This window comes from Triticum urartu, chromosome 3A (genome assembly GCF_056163025.1).
Source record: "Triticum urartu cultivar PI428250 chromosome 3A, HENAU_Tu73, whole genome shotgun sequence".
Classification (NCBI taxonomy): domain Eukaryota; kingdom Viridiplantae; phylum Streptophyta; class Magnoliopsida; order Poales; family Poaceae; genus Triticum; species Triticum urartu.
In genome coordinates, this window is record NC_141875.1 from 272,594,333 (window position 1) to 272,610,897 (window position 16,565).

A 16,565-nucleotide genomic window follows, 5' to 3' on the forward strand; every position below is an offset into this window, starting at 1 on the left:
TATATCAATGTGAATGAGTAGGGATTGCCATGCAACGGATGAACTAGAGCTATAAGTTAAGAAAGCTCACAAAGAAAGTAAGTGGGTGTGCATCCAACTTGTTTGCTCAAGAAGACATAGGGCATTTTGAGGAAGCCCATCATTGGAATATGCAAGCCAAGTTCTATAATGAAAACTACCACTAGTATATGAAAGTGATATCATAGGAGACTCTCTATCATGAAGATCATGGTGCTACTTCGAAGCACAAGTGTGGTAAAAGGATAGTAACATTGTCCCTTCTCTCTTTTCTCTCATTTTTTTATTGTTATTTTTGGGCCCTTCTCTCATTTTTGTGGCCTCTTTTATATTTTTATTTTATTTTTCGTCCGGCATCTCATCCCGACTTGTGGGGGAATCATGGTCTCCATCATCCTTTCCTCACATGGGATAATGCTCTAATAATGAAGACCATCACACTTTTATTTACATACAACTCAAAAATTCGATACTTAGAACAAAATATGAGTATATGAATGCCTCCGGCGGTGTACCGGGATGTGCAATGAGTCAAGAGCGACATGTATAAAAATGATGAATGGTGGCTTTGCCACAAATATGATGTCAACTACATGATCATGCAAAGCAATATGACAATGATGAAGCGTGTCATAATAAACAGAACGGTGGAAAGTTGTATGGCAATATATCTCGGAATGGCTATGGAAATGCCATAATAGGTAGGCATGGTGGCTGTTTTGAGGAAGGATATGTGGTGGGTTTATGGTACCGGCAAAAGTTGCGCGGTACTAGAGAGGCTAGCAATGGCGGAAAGGTGAGAGTGCATGTAATCCATGGACTCAACATTAGTCATAAAGAACTCACATACTTATTGCAAAAATATATTAGTTGTCGAAACAAAGTACTACGTGCATGCTCCTAGGGGGATAGATTGGTAGGAAAAAACCATCGCTCGTCCCCGACCGCCACTCATAAGGAAGACAATCAATAAATAAAGCATGCTCCGACTTCATCACATAACGGTTCACCATACGTGCATGCTACGGGACTCACAAACTTTAACACAAGTATTCCTCAAATTCACAACTACTCACTAGAATGACTCTAATATCACTATCTTCATATCTCAAAACAATCATAAGGAATCAAACTTCTCATAGTATTCAATGCACTTTATATCAAAGTTTTTATTATATCCCTCTTGGATGCCTATCATATTAGGACTAATTTTCTAACCAAAGCAAATTACCATGATGTTCTAAAGGCTCTCAAAATAATATAAGTGAAGTACGAGAGTTCATCAATTTCTATAAAATAAAACCACCGTCGTGCTCTAAAAAGATATAAGTGAAGCATTAGAGCAATTTTGCCTAGCTCAAAAAATATAAGTGAAGCACATAGAGCATTCTACTAAATCACGATTCATGCGTGTCTCTCCCAAAAGGTGTGTACAGACAGGATGATTGTGGTAAACTAAAAGGCAAAGACTCAAATCATACAAGACGCTCCAAGCAAAGCACATATCATGTGGTGAATAAAACTATAGCCTCGAATAAACTTACCAATAGATGAAGATGAAATAGGGGATGCCTTCCCAGGGCATACCCAAGCTTAGGCTCTTGGCATCCTTGAATATTACCTTGGGGTGCCTTGGTCATCCCCTAGCTTAGGCTCTTGCCACTCCTTATTCCATAGTCCATCAAATCCTTACCCAAAACTTGAAAACTTCACAACACAAAACTTCAACAAAAAATCTCGTAAGCTCCGTTTGTGTAAGAAAATAAATCACCACTTTTGGTATTGTTGTGAACTCATTCTTTATTTATATTGATGTAATATCTACTGTATTCCAACTTTTCCATGGTTCATACCCCCCGATAAAAGCCATAGATTCATCAAAATAAGCAAACAACACGCAAGAAACAGAATCTGTCAAAAACAGAACACTCTGTAGGAATCTGCATATTTCGAACACTTCTGTAACTCCCAAAATCCTGAGGAATTAGGAAGTCCTAAACAATATGTTTATTAATCCTCTGCATAAAGAATCATTATTTTATCGTGCTTCGCTTAAAAAGGAAAACTAATCTCCTGAACGCAAAAGTCTCTGTTTTTCAGCAGTATCAAATCAACTATCACCGTAAGCTATCCCAAAGGTCTTACTTGGCACAAACACTAACTAAAACATATAAAAAATCTAAAAAGAGGCTAGATTAATTATTTATTGCAAAATAGGACCTAAAAATCAAAAACAAAAGTAAATTTGGGTTTCCTCCCAACAAGCACTATTCTTCAAAGCTTTTAGCTAGGCATTGATAATTTCGATGATGCTCACATGAAAGACAAGAATTGAAGCACAAAGAGAGCATCATATAGCATGTGAAAAACACATCTAAGTCTAACATACTTCGTATGCATAAGCATCTTATAAGCAAACAAATTATCAAGGCAAGCAAAAACTAGCATATGCAAGGAAGGAGAAAGGAATAATAGCAATCTCAACATAACGAGAGGTAATTTAGTAACATTAAAATTTCTACAACCATATTTTCCTCTCTCATAATAATTACATGTGGGATCATATTCAAACTCAACAATATAACTATCACATAAAATTTTATTTTCATGATCCACATGCATGCGAAATTGACACTCTTCCGAAATAGTGGGATTATCATAGAATAAATTCATGACATCTCCGAACCGACTTTTGTCAAAAACTTCATAAGATTGAACATTATACAAATATATGGGATCTAAAGTTGACACTTGATAGGTCTCCAACGTATCTATAATTTTTGATTGTTCCATGCTATTATATTATCAACCTTGGATGTTTTATATGCTATTTTATATGATTTTTGGGTCTAACCTATTAACCTACAGCCCAGTGCCAGTGCCAGTTTCTGTTTTTTCCTTGTTTTAGAGTATCGCAGAAAAGGAAAATCAAACGGAGTCCAATTGACCTGAAACTTCATGGAACTTATTTTTGGACCAAAAGAAGCCCACGGAATATCGGAGTTGGACCACGAGAGTCCCGGGCTGCCCACGAGGGTGGGGGGCTCGCCCACCCACCTGGGCGTGCCCCCTGCCTCGTGGACAGCCCGAAGGTCCACCGACGTACTTCTTCCTCCCATATATACCCATATACCCTAAAAACTTCGAGGAGCACAATAGATCAGGAGTTCCGCCGCCAGAAGCCTCTGTAGCCACCGAAAACCAATCTAGACCTGTTCCGGCACCCTGCCGGAGGGGGAATCCCTCTCTGATGGCCATCTTCATCATCCCGGTGCTCTCCATGATGAGGAGGGAGTAGTTCTCCCTCGGGGCTGAGGGTATGTACCAGTAGCTATGTGTTTGATCTCTCTCTCTCTCTCTCGTGTTCTTGAGGTGGTACGATCTTGATGTATCGTGAGCTTTGCTATTATAGTTGGATCTTATGATGCTTCTCCCCCTCTACTCTCTTGTAATGGATTGAGTTTTCTCTTTGAAGTACTTTGTGTTGGTTTGAATAGATGTATCTGAGATTGTGTGATGCATATCGTATAATCATACCCACGGATACTTGAGGTGACATTGGAGTATCTAGGTGACATTACGTCAGGACCCCGATTCCAAGTCACATCGATCTAGCCGGTAACACCTCATATCACTTTGCGGCCTCACGCACGGTATTCCCACAGGTGTCGCCTTACCATGGCCCGGGACCGTTTGCGCCTTTTGGCTCACGTATATGATAGTGTCGCTAGCATCCATATGACAGAGAACCCGGGCCGACATGGCTAGTCGTGAACCCAAAGCGGCACTAACCTATGGGGACAGGCATACATGAATCACATCAAGCATGTCGGTCAGCAGCGTGTGAATCCGGGTTGTAGCACTGGGTTAACAGGACTCTGGGAACCCGGGCTGTAGCAGGCTAGGCAGGACTCTGGATGTCACCGCATGACATTTCCCCGAAGGGACAGACACAAGAATGAAGTGAAACACATGCCGACCAGTCAAGTGTCCTGAGCAGTAGTGCTGGGCTAACAGGACTCCGGTGAACCAGGCTGTAGCGGACTACTATGGCTCATGGAAGCACTAGACTACATTTCCCCATAAGAGAGGCTGCCAAGGATAAACAACTAGATTGTCAGATCCCACACATACCAAGCATTTCAATCATACACACAATATGCTCGATATGTGTAAATACAACATGGCATCACAACATAACTCTACAACTCAAGTATTTATTCATTAGGCTCCGAGGAGCGAGATATTACAAACATGGGTCTCATGACCCAACAATCATAGCATACAAATCAAAGCACATGCGGAAGCTTAACATGTCTGAGTACAGACATCTACAAATGAAAAAGGCTAAGAAGCCTGACTATCTACCAGATCCTGCCGAGGGCACAAGATCGTAGCTGAGGTATCAAGCTAAACGTCGAAGTCCACACGGAACTACTAGCGAGACTAACGTCTCTCTGCAAAACATAAAATAGGCAAACGTGAGTACAAATGTACCCAGCAAGACTTACAAAAGAACTATCTACATATGCATCGGTATCAATAAAGGGGGTGGTGGAGTTTAACTGCAGCAAGCCAGCTTTGACTCAGTGGCTAACCTGAACTACGACTGCAAGCAACTCTTTTGAGGTGGCACACACGATTCCACATATTCACCATTCAATACACCACTATGGATCCGCTCCCGTCTCCCTACGAGAAGGCCATCCATAGCACTCACACTTATCTTGCGAGTTTTAGAGTATCCACTTTCACTTGTCTATGAACTGTACAGGCAACCAAGCAGTTCTTTACCGCGGACGCGGCTATTCGAATAGATGGTGTTAACCCTGCAGGGGTGTACTCCTTCATACACGCTCTCACCACTTACCGTCGTTTACACAACATGTACTCGGCAACCTTCAAGCGGAAGCCCAACGAGGGTGTCGGCCATGGCCTACTTAAACACTCAAGTCTCTAGTCCAGGTTTATCGCCTATCCAGGTTCCATCCGCAGGGAGTCCGGCCGAGGTTTCCACATACGGCCCTGAACGATGTGTATAGGGTTCTGAGACACCAAACGGGCGCCCGGCATGCCCGGCCATGGTGTATCTACCACATCATAGCCCACTCCTAGGGTCAGTGCTACGCACGGCCGCCAACACATATCCTATAAACACCAGAAACTAGTTGCAACTCTTGGACAGAGAACTAGGGTGGTTAAGAAGCCGAGAGAGTCCATTGGTTTCAGGCCCAATGCATGGTAGTAGCTGGTTCTTAAATCACATATACAGATCTCGGTGCTTAAGGACGGTTCCAATGAAACAACCCACCATGTACTCCTACATGGCCTCTCATCGATACCTTTACCAAATCGTGTTCAACACACTTAGCTCACACACATTAGGACATGTTCATCACTGTTCCAATTCATCCCCGATGAATCAGACCTGACACAACTCTAAGCATAGCAGGCATGACAAACAAGCATGAATAAGTAGGCACACCAGGGCTCAAACAACTCCTACTCATGCTAATGGGTTTCATCTATTTACTGTGGCAATGACAGGTCATGCAAAGGATAAAGGGGTTCAGCTACCGCAGCAAGTAACAGATGAATCGTTGTTGTCCTAATGCAGTAAAAGAGAGCAGGAGCGAGAGAGTGGGATTGTATCGGAATGAACAAGGGGGTTTTGCTTGCCTGGCACTTCTGAAGATAGCATAGAGTCTTCATCAGTGTCAACAATCACAACATCGAAACAACGTCTACTGAGGGGGAACAACACCGGCAACAGAGAGGAAACACCATCAATGCAATGCATGGTAGTTTAATGCAACAATATGATGCAACCCCCTTCATAATCACGAATTTCGCTTCGAACTTAGCTGGCTGAAAAATGAAGATTTCTATATTAAAGCCAAAAACATTTGGGAGCAGCCGGTTAACGCTAGCGACCCAATCGATATCCTCAACATTAAACTGAAACGTATCAAGAAGTATTTTAAAGGTTGGGGTTCTCACTCTTTTGGTCATGCCCGAAAGAGGAAAAAAGAGATAAAAAAGAAACTAGAGGAGATGGCGAAGTTAGAAGAACTGAGCCTCTAACACCTGAATTATATGAAACAAGAACCAACCTATGTGCTGAGTTGAATGATATTCGTGCGGATGAGGAACTCTTTTGGCTTCAACATTCGAATGAATGTTGGTTGCTAAAGGGGGACCAAAACACGGCTTTTTATCATCGGATTGCGAATGGTAAAAAGAGAAAAAAACACCATACATTCCCTAACCGATGGAAAGGTGGTGATTGAGGGCACAAAAGATCTCCTAAATCATGCTACCTCTTATTATAAAGAGTTGTTTGGGCCGGCCAGAGGAAACATATTCCATCTATCCCCTGACACCTGGGATGAGGGGGGAAAGCTTACTAAGGATGATAACACCCTACTCACGAGTAAGTTTACGGAAGAGGAAGTTAAAAAAGCTTTATTTAGTATGAAGAGTAACAGAGCCCCTGGACCGGATAACATCCCAGCTGAGTTTTACAAACACTGCTGGGATTTTGTGAAGGGAGATCTAATGCAACTTTTCAAAGCATTCCATGACAACACTTTAGACATTGCACGCCTAAACTATGGCGTGATCACTTTGATTCCTAAGATGAATGGGGCCAAAAAAAATCCAACAATACCGCCCCATATGCTTGCTTAGATGCCCCTATAAACTCATCACCAAGGTACTAGATAACAGGGTCGCTATTTTTGCTGATAAGCTAATCAGTCGACATCAAAACGCTTTCATTAAGCATAGAAACATTATGGATGGGATCCTTACACTTCATGAGGTGTTGCATCATGCTCATATCAAGAAAAAAGTTGGGGTGGTCTTAAAGTTGGACTTTGAAAAAGCCTATGACAAGATAAATTGGGATTTCCTCCTTGAATGCCATAGGAACCGTGGATTTGGGCCAACCTGGTGCGGATGGATTGAAAAAATCTTACATAATGGCACTGTGAGCATTAAACTAAACAATGAGGTGGGACCTTATTTCCAAAGCTATAAGGGGGTGCGTCAAGGTGACCCCCACTCTCCGTTTCTTTTCAATCTAGCTGTTGAAACCCTTTTGAAGATGATACGTAATGCACAAAAAGAAAAGCTCTTGACTGGGCTTTCTCCTGACCTGATTGAAGGGGGAGTTGCTATACTCCAATATGTAGATGACACGGTCATTTGTTTTGAGCATGATAAGGATGCTGCTATAAACCTGAAACTTCTTTTATATATGTTCGAACTTATGTCGGGATTAAAGATCAATTTCCTTAAAAGTGAGGTGCTTTGTGTCGGGGGGGATGAGGACACACTAGCGTTTTATGCGGATCTGTTTAACTGTAAAATTGGACATTTTCCTATGAAATATCTGGGAGTGCCAGTTAGCTTCTCTACACTGCGTGTGCTTGAGTGGGATTTCATGGATGAACGATTCCTTAAATTCTCTGAGGCCTGGATTGGTAATGCGGCTTCCTATGGAGGAAGGCTTATTCTGCTTAACTCTTCGCTCACAAGCATTGTATATGTTTCTTCTTCCAAAGACGGTGATAGTAAAACTTGACAAACACCGTAAGCGATTCTTTTGGCAAGAAAATGAAGGGCGAAAACGGTACCATTTGGTTAGGTGGTCCAGAATATGCAGATCGAAAAGTAAAGGGGGCCTGGGGTGAAAATTTTGCATAAACAGAATGTTAGCCTCCTCACTAAGTGGTGGTGGAAATTGGAGAACCAACATGGGTTGTGGCAGGAGGTTATATGGGCCAAGTATTTCAAAAGAGACACAGTCGCCTCTGTGAAAAGTAAATTTGGTGATTCCCCTATATGGAAAGCCATTATGAAAGTTAAAGAGAATTACTTTGCAGGGAGGAAGGTGATCCTCAATTCAGGCAATCTGATCAGATTATGGGTTGATCCTGTGGGAAATGAGCCCCTTTTACGTGATAAATTCCCTATGTTATACAATATATGCAATTACCAAGAAATCACAGTTTCAGACTTCAAAAAAGGGGTTGAGGGAGACTTTTTTAGAAGAAGACTTCACACGCCTCTAGTGGAGCAATGGAGAGAATTGGGGGCGGTGGTGGACTCCTGGCCTCAGTCAGATGTATCAGATGAGATTACCTGGGCTTTGGGGAAGAAGAAGAAATTCACAACCAAATATGTCTATGAATATCTAGAAAAAAACGTGAGGGGTGTGATTACAAATGGATATGGACATCCAAAATACCCTTAAAAATCCAAATCTTCCTCTGGCAACTTGTCCAAGATGCCATTCTCACTAGAGATGTGATGAGCAGAAGAAATTGGGCGGGAAACCCTACATGCTTGTTCTGCAACGAAAGAGAGACCTCGCAACATCTTTTTTTCACATGTCTTGTGGCTAAAGTAATGTGGAGAACCGTTGGGTGTGTCCTGGGCACGGATCGATGCCCAAAAAATATGTGGCAATATTTTGCCTGGTGCTATATGTTCATCCCTGATGGAGAAAAATTCTATACTTTTGGCTTGGCGGCTATGTGCTGGGCCTTGTGGAACTGCCGTAACAAAGTGACATTTGAATACAAATAGATGAGGTCTCCTTTTGAGGTTGTGTACTTAGCTTGCGGATATTTGAATTACTGGGCGGGACTGATGAATGGAGCTGATCGCGAGGCCATGGAGCGTGGAGCCAAAATGCTGAAGACCAGCGCGTCGACCCTGATGCATATTTGTGCGGCGCCGGGGGATGCAAAACAAGGATGATTCAGACACGGAGGGCCATAGAGGTTCAGCCTACCAAGGTCTTTTGCTATGTTCAGTCGTCCATGTACATCGCTAGTATTTCCGATGTGTCTTTCTGCTTAAACTTAGGGAACTTTGCGGCTCCTGCGCGAGCTTATGTCTGAGCCTCCTGTGGCTGGTGTGATCCTAGACTTTGGGTACTTTTGGGTTGGTGATGTTGGTTCTGTCGGTGTCACTGGGTTTTCGCCCCATGGTAGGCTTCTCGATGACGAGTGTCTATTGTGGGTTTCCCAGTGATGCGCTGAGCTCGCATTTCCCCTTTCAGTTTCCTTTTAGTTTCAACAAACTTTGTATTTCCGTTATGAAAGTAATGGAAAGGGGTTATGCCCGGCTCAAAAAAATCAATATGATGCATAATGTGACATGGCAAGATGAGTGTGTTTGGCTAATGCAGCTATAAACAGGGTGTTTTGAGTTCATTTGAATCAAAGATTCAAATGCAAACTCAAAATATGAACTCATATAAGTGAATTATCTAGATGTATCTAAACAACAATGTTAAGTTTCTCTAACATGCATGAAACCAGTACAGATGGATAGATTTGATTTTTCTGATCATTTTTCATATATAAATCTTTTCAATCCGAGCAATAGATTATTTTCTGTGATTTTTAGAAGTTTTAACTATTTTCTGGAATTTCCTGTAAAAGAATAAAACCAGAAAAAGAGTTATTGCGTCAGCACTAAGTCACTGTGACGTCAGCAGGTCAACGGGGCGGTCCAGGTCAAACCTGACCAGTGGGGTCCACTAGTCAGTGACTCGGTCAACTAACAGGGTTAATTAGCACTAACTAAAAGTTAATCTAGGCTAATTAGTCCCTGGACCCATACATCAGTGGCTGACCTAACTAACCTAAATAGGGTTAGCCCTAACTAACTTAGTTAGCCAGGCGGGGCCCGCATGTCAGTAGCTAAGCTAAATTAGCTAGGTTAGTTAATCCTAATCTAGGTTAGTTAGCAGGGCGGCCCCACCTGTCATTGAGCCAGGGGAGGTCAAACCCGTTGGTTAACTGGGGCTAACGCGCCGGTGTTTAGCTGCCGGCGGTAGCAGACGCGGCGGAGGGCGCGGGATTGCTCCTCCGGTGCCCAATCGAGCAGTGGAGGGCACGCGTGGGGAGCTGGGGCTCGCCCACATCTAGGGCGGCATGCGATAGCAGCGGGGACGGCCGGAGCTCGCCGGAAATGAGCTCGGGGCGGCGTCGGTGTTCGGCTGTTTGTGTCTATGGGGCTGCAGTGGCCGTGGTAGCGCGTTCATGGCACCTACAGCAGCTACGCGAGGCGGCGAGCATGTTGGACACGACGCCCGGGCCATTTGGTTGCCGGGGCCACGTCGGCGGCGGGTGCAAGCGGCGGCGGGTGCGGTCAAGCGTGGTGCGGTCGCTATGGCATGCGAGGAAGAGAACGGAGAGGGGGGAACGGCCAGCAGCTCACCACGGTCACGACGAGCGGGTCGGCGAGGTCGGGGAGGAGCTGATGAAGATGGGAGGTCGCCGACGATCTTGGCGGCCAAACGATGAAGACGAGGTCAGGGCGGCGTTTTGGGGCGTCCGACGTCGAGTGAGTCTACAAGGAGGATGAGGGCGTCGAGGCGGAGGTCATGGACACGTCGGCGAGGCACGGTAGGGCTGGTGGCTGCGGCGTTACGACGGCGCGGCTGCGGCTGTGCTCGGGCTCGAGAGGGAGAGGGAGCAGAGGAGGGGGAAGAGGTCGGGAGAGAGTGCGAGAGAGGTCGGGGGCTGCATGGCGTCGCGAGGGAGGGCCAGAGCGACGAGGGGGCAGCCAGGCAGGGTGGAGGTGGCGCGCGCGCGGCGAGCACACGCCCGGCGTCCTCCTGGCAGCAGCTGGAAGAAGACAAGGGAAGGAGGTGGGCTGGGCCAACAATGCTGGGCCACAGCTAGGCCGCCAGGTTTGCTTTCTCTCTCTCTCTCTGCTTTCTGTTTTATTTTTGTTTTCTATTATTCTGTAGTCTTTAGGGCTTTATTAAAAATACTTGGACTCTTCCAAAAATCATGAAACTACTCATGATCACTGTTGGGAATATATCCTACAGTAAACATTTTAGTTTATGATTATTTGAGCATTTAAAATATTTAATAGCATTTAAATGCCCAAATGCAAATAGAGTATGATTTAATCCAGAGCCCAAATATGTCATGCAGAAATGTGCATCACCTCTGGTTACTATTTCCAGCTTTTTCCAAGAATGATGAACATTTTTTAAAGCCATTTGGATTTACTAGAAATATTTTGGATGAACCTAGTGAATTCCTTTAATGCTAGGGTTTAGGCAATCCCCATTTCAAGTTTCTTTCAAAGTTTAAACATGATGCACACATGAAGTTACCCTAGTGCAATGCCAGAAGCTAGGGATGTGACACATTAGGGTTTTGGTTGATTTGTTTCTTAAGGTGTTATTCTAGTACGAACTCTTTAATAGATCGATCCTAAAGAATAACTTTGAGGTGGTTTCGTACCCTACAATAATCTCTTCGTTTGTTCTCCACTATTAGTGGCTTTGGAGTGACTCTTTTTTGCATGTTGAGGGCTAGTTATATGATCCAATTATGTTATTATTGTTGAGGGAACTTGCACTAGTGAAAGTATGAACCCTAGGCCTTGTTTCAACGCATTGCAATACCGTTTGTGCTCATTTTTATCATTAGTTACGTTGCTGTTTTTATATTTTCAAATTACAAAAACCATTATCTACCATCCATATTGCACTTGTATCACCATCTCTTCGCCGAACGAGTGCACCTATACAATTTACCATTGTATTGGGTGTGTTGGAGACACAAGAGACTCTTTGTTATTTGGTTGCAGGGTTACTTGAGAGAGACCATCTTCATCCTATGCCTCCCACGAATTGATAAACCTTAGGTCATCCACTTGAGGGAAATTTGCTACTGTCCTACAAACCTCTGCACTTGGAGGCCCAACAACGTCTATAAGAAGAAGGTTGTGTAGTAGACATCAACACTCTTCCAAACCCACTTTCAATATTATTTCAAACACTATCAATCTCATATTCATAATGGAGCTTAAATATTTTTTCAAGATTATAAGAAGAATCACCCCAATCATGATCATTGCAACAAGTAGTAGACATAGAAAAATTAGCATCCCCAAGCTTAGGGTTTTGCATATTATTAGCACAATTGACATTAATAGAATTTATAATAACATCGTTGCAATCATGCTTTTTATTCAAGGATCTATCGTGAATCACTTTATAAAGCACTTCATCACAATTTTCAGATTCACGGATTCCAAGCAAAACTCCATAAAGATAATCTAGTGCACTCAACTCACTAGCAATTGGTTCATCATAATTGGATCCTTTAAAAATATTTGCAAGTGGATGGGGATCCATAAGCTTTTAGCAAGCAAAGATGCAAGCAAAAAGAAGGTGCATGGTAACACAAGATCGAACGGAAGAAGGGCGAAAGAAAAGGCAACTCTTTTCGAAAATCATTTTAGAAGTGCGGGAGAGGAAAACGAGAGGTGAATGGCAAATAAGGTAACGCGAGGGATGAGAGTTTGTGATGGGTACTTGGTATGTCTTGGCTTGGCGTAGATCTCCCCGGCAACGGCGCCAGAAATCCTTCCTGCTACCTCTTGAGCTTGCGTTGGTTTTTCCCTTGAAGAGGAAAGGGTGATGTAGCAAAGTAGAGTAAGTATTTCCCTCAGTTTTGAGAACCAAGGTATCAATCGAGTAGGAGACAATGTGACAAGCCACCAAATACCTGCACAAACAAACACCAACTTGCACCCAACGCGATAAAGGGGTTATCAATCCCTTCACGGTTATTTGCAAAGTGAGATCTAATATAGATGGATAAACGGTAAAGTAATGTATTTGGTATTTTTGGTTTATGGAACGGAAAGTAAAAGATTGCAAAGAAAGTAAATCAGAAACTAACATTGTAGATTTGAAACTTATATGATGAAAAATAGACCCGGGGCCATAGGTTTCACTAGAGGCTTCTCCCAAGATAAAAATTATTATGGTGGGTGAACAAATTACTGTCGAGCAATCGATAGAAAAGCGCAAAGTTATGATGATATCTAAGGTAATGATCATGAATATAGGCATCACGTTTGTGTCAAGTAGACTGAAACGCTTCTGCATCTACTACTATTACTCCACACATCGACCGACTCTTGCCTGCATCTAGAGTATTAAGTTCATAAGAATAGAGTAACGCGTTAAGTAAGATGACATGATGTAGTGGAATTAACTCAAGCAATATGATGAAAACCCGATCTTGTTATCCTCGATGGCAACAGTACAATATGTGTCGGTTCCCCTTTTGTCACTAGGATCGAGCACCGCAAGATTGAACCCAAAGCTAAGAACTTCTCCCATTGCAAGAAAAACCAATCTATTTGGCCAAACCAAATCGATAGTTCGAAGAGACTGTCGGTGGGAACGTCACCTATGGGATCACAAGAATCCCTACTACAGTTGCGGGGCGCGGGGTCGTGAGAAGAGCGGATCAAACAGATAGCACACGGTTCGTTTATCTAGGTTCGGGCCGCGAGGATGCGTAAAACCCTACTCCTGCTTTGGTGGATTGTATATCTGTGTTCTTGAGCTAGCTATGGGGTGTGAGGAGCTCTAAAAAGCCGAATCCTCCTCCTGGTCGCCTCGGGCCTCCTTTTATAGGAAAAGGGGTGGCCACAGTGGCACACAGGAGGTGGAAAGGGAACAGTGATGCGAGGTTATCCCTCGCATTACATGACAAGGCGCATTTAATGCGTCCTGCTTAGGTGTCCTTGCTTTATCGGGGACGGGGGAGAGACCTGTCTCGTCCGTCGCCGCTCCCTCTTGTGTCGACACGCGCCCTGGCCAGCGGCGCCCGCGGTGCCATGTAGGCAGGCAGGCAGCTGAGGTGGCGCAGTGGTGGGTCTCCACGAAGATCCGCATGCCGCCATGAAGGTGCCTGCCCAGCTGGTTGGGTCGGCAGATGCATGCGAACGACTGTGGAGGTTTGACTGGCGTGGGCCTGATGGTGGCCCTACGGGTGTTCTTGGCAAGGGCCTTGCCGGGGCCCAGGCAAGGGTCTTGCCGTGGCGCCTGCTGTCATCCCCGGCAAGGCTCTTGCCGGGGGCCTTGTGGTCCTCCTTGGCTGGGATCCCGCCAAGGATCATCATCTTCTAAAGGGTGTATCTGATCTTGAATGCCTTCACAAAGATCTGCATGCCACCACGGGGATGTCTCCCGAATCCTTGCCCCATGGGGGCAGTGGACTCAAGGGTGACTCACTCTGTAGGTGTGGGGCGAGCTGCCCCGGCAAGGGTCTTGCCGGGTTTGCTAAAACTGCCTCCCGGCAAGGATCTTGCCGGGGGGATCCGCTTCGTCCCCTTTGCTCTTCGTGGTCTTGGTCTTGGCATCGTTCTGCTTCTCCTGAGCTTCGGCCTTACCTTGGCTCACCTCCCTTTCCTTGCTCAGTGTGGTGGTGCCCGTGGCTCCGACTGCCTGTGCACAGTTATAGGGGTACAAAAAGTGTACCCCTCTTTTTGTACACCGATAGGAGCCCCCGGGCCTGGGCCACACATAAGTGCAATCGTGTCGTTGGGCTAGGCCCAAAAACGGTGCGCGGGCAGGCGGGGCGGTTTTTACCGCGGTAAGTTTCTTCGCGCAGGCATGGGGAGGCGCGTGTGACATGGGCGGCATGCGTGGGGTTGGTTCCCGCAGGCATGCGTCACGTCGTAGTAAATGTGAAAGGAGGCGGCCCGTTGTTTTCCCCCATAAGAAAGGAATAACCGCGGGCGCGCTGCTCACTTTCTCCTCTTTCCTCGTGCCTTTTCCAATCTCAAAGCCGCCGTTCCCTCTCTTCCTTCCTAAGCTTTCGCTATCGCCCGTCGCCGCTGCTTTGCCATCCCCCTTCCTCAGCCCTCTGAACTTCTTGGTTGCCATGGCTCCCAAATTCGCCAAGGGCAAGGGGGTGGCTAAGGGCGCCGGGACGGTGGAGCCGCCGGAGAGCGCGCTGTTGGGGGACCGGACGAAGTCCGCCTTCTTCTTCCCCTCGACGGTTGATGTTCAAGAGCTCCGGTCCTCCTTCAGGCCCCTAGGGGCAGCGAAGACGGGGGGAGAGAATTCGGGACACCCGGCGACGCGCATCATTCCTGTTGTTTACACCGACCCTGCTCCAAATCGGTATCCCTTTTTTGTCGATTATCTTTCTTGCGGGTTATGCCCTCCTTTCTCCGATTTCTTCTGCGACGTTATGCACACCTTCGGCTTTCGCCTCTTGGATTTTACTCCGAATGCGGTGGCGTGCATGGCTTTCTTTGCGCATCTTTGTGAAGGCTTTGCCGGGGTGCAACCCAACATGGCGCTCTTCCGCCATTACTTCTTCCCTCGAATCCAGCCGGGAGGAGCCGTCTCCGGTTGCGTCACCTGGATCCCAAGATCCAAGGGGGTGTACCCGGACGGTGCCGTGAAGGAGAGGTGGGAGGAATGGCGTGGCCGGTGGTGCTGGATTGAAGATGAAAACCCGCCGGAATTCTGCAAGGTCCGCTGAGTGCCGCCAGTCCATGGTAGCAATTGGAGCGATGTCGACGCCGCCGATGGGAGGCTCACCGTCGCCACCATCAGGATTCTCCGGCTCACCCAGGCCGGACTCACCCTTGAGATGATCGGGCGGACTTCATTCGCCGCCGGATCGCCCCGTTGCACAACAAGGGGAGGCCAGCTTGGCTCTTTACGAACCCGGCTGACATTATGCGACTCCGCCCCGGCCTCGATCACAACTTCACAGTGCTGGCGCATGCCCACTTCTGCTAGCGGCTTTTCCAGCTTGATGTGGGTCGCGATGGCGTGGTCAAGCGGACCGGCAAGGCCGCGAGGGCTGCCGCAAAGGTTGGCAAGGCCCTCAAGGGGCCATTTTTCAAGTTGCCAGCGGGGGTGGTCCCATTGTGCAACAATTCACGTCGGTCCGAGATCATCGCCATGATGCCGGACTGTAATGCACACGGCCCTGTCCCAAGCTGGGAGGAGCCGAAGGACGAGGATGTGCAGCAATTCTTCGACACCCTGATCGAGGCGTACGTCAATGCCGATGCCGAGCGGTGGCTTATCATGGACACCACCTAGGCAGAGCTGGACTACATCGCCACTAGGGCGAGGGAGGCACAGCTTGCCATGGAGGCCGACAGCGCTGGGGGCGTGGAGGACAAGGCCGCAACGGCGGCGGAGGAAGAGGAGCTCACCCGGTGGGCGGCGGCCTCCGGGGAGGTCAGCAGCGCTGACACTGGATCTCCGCTCGTCGAAGACGCGGCCGACGAGTCGTCGGGGGAGCAGGAGGACGTGGCGGCGGGCTTGACGCCAACCAGGGGAAGAGGGCGAGTCCCGCGGCGGGCTGGCTCCGGTGAGCCGGTCCGGCCCGGCAGGGCTGCGCGACCTCAATTAACCCTGGAGGGGTCTGGGTGCCACACGAGGGCCACGGCAGCCAAGAGGCTGACGAAGGCCGCTGAGAAGAAGAAGACAACAGCCTCTTCCTCATCTGGGTGCGCACAAACCCCGCCGCCTCCTTCGCCTCCTCCGGCGGGCGTCGACTCGGATGATGATGTGGAGCTCCCTTTTGATCTCGGGCCTCTCAGCCCGGAGAGGAAAAGGAAACTGGTGGAAGAGGAGGAGACGGATGACGAGTAAGTTCTCCGTTCCTTACTGTCATTTCCATTTCCTCGAATTGGGTCGCTTGTCTTGATCCATTTTTGCTTCCATAGGGAGG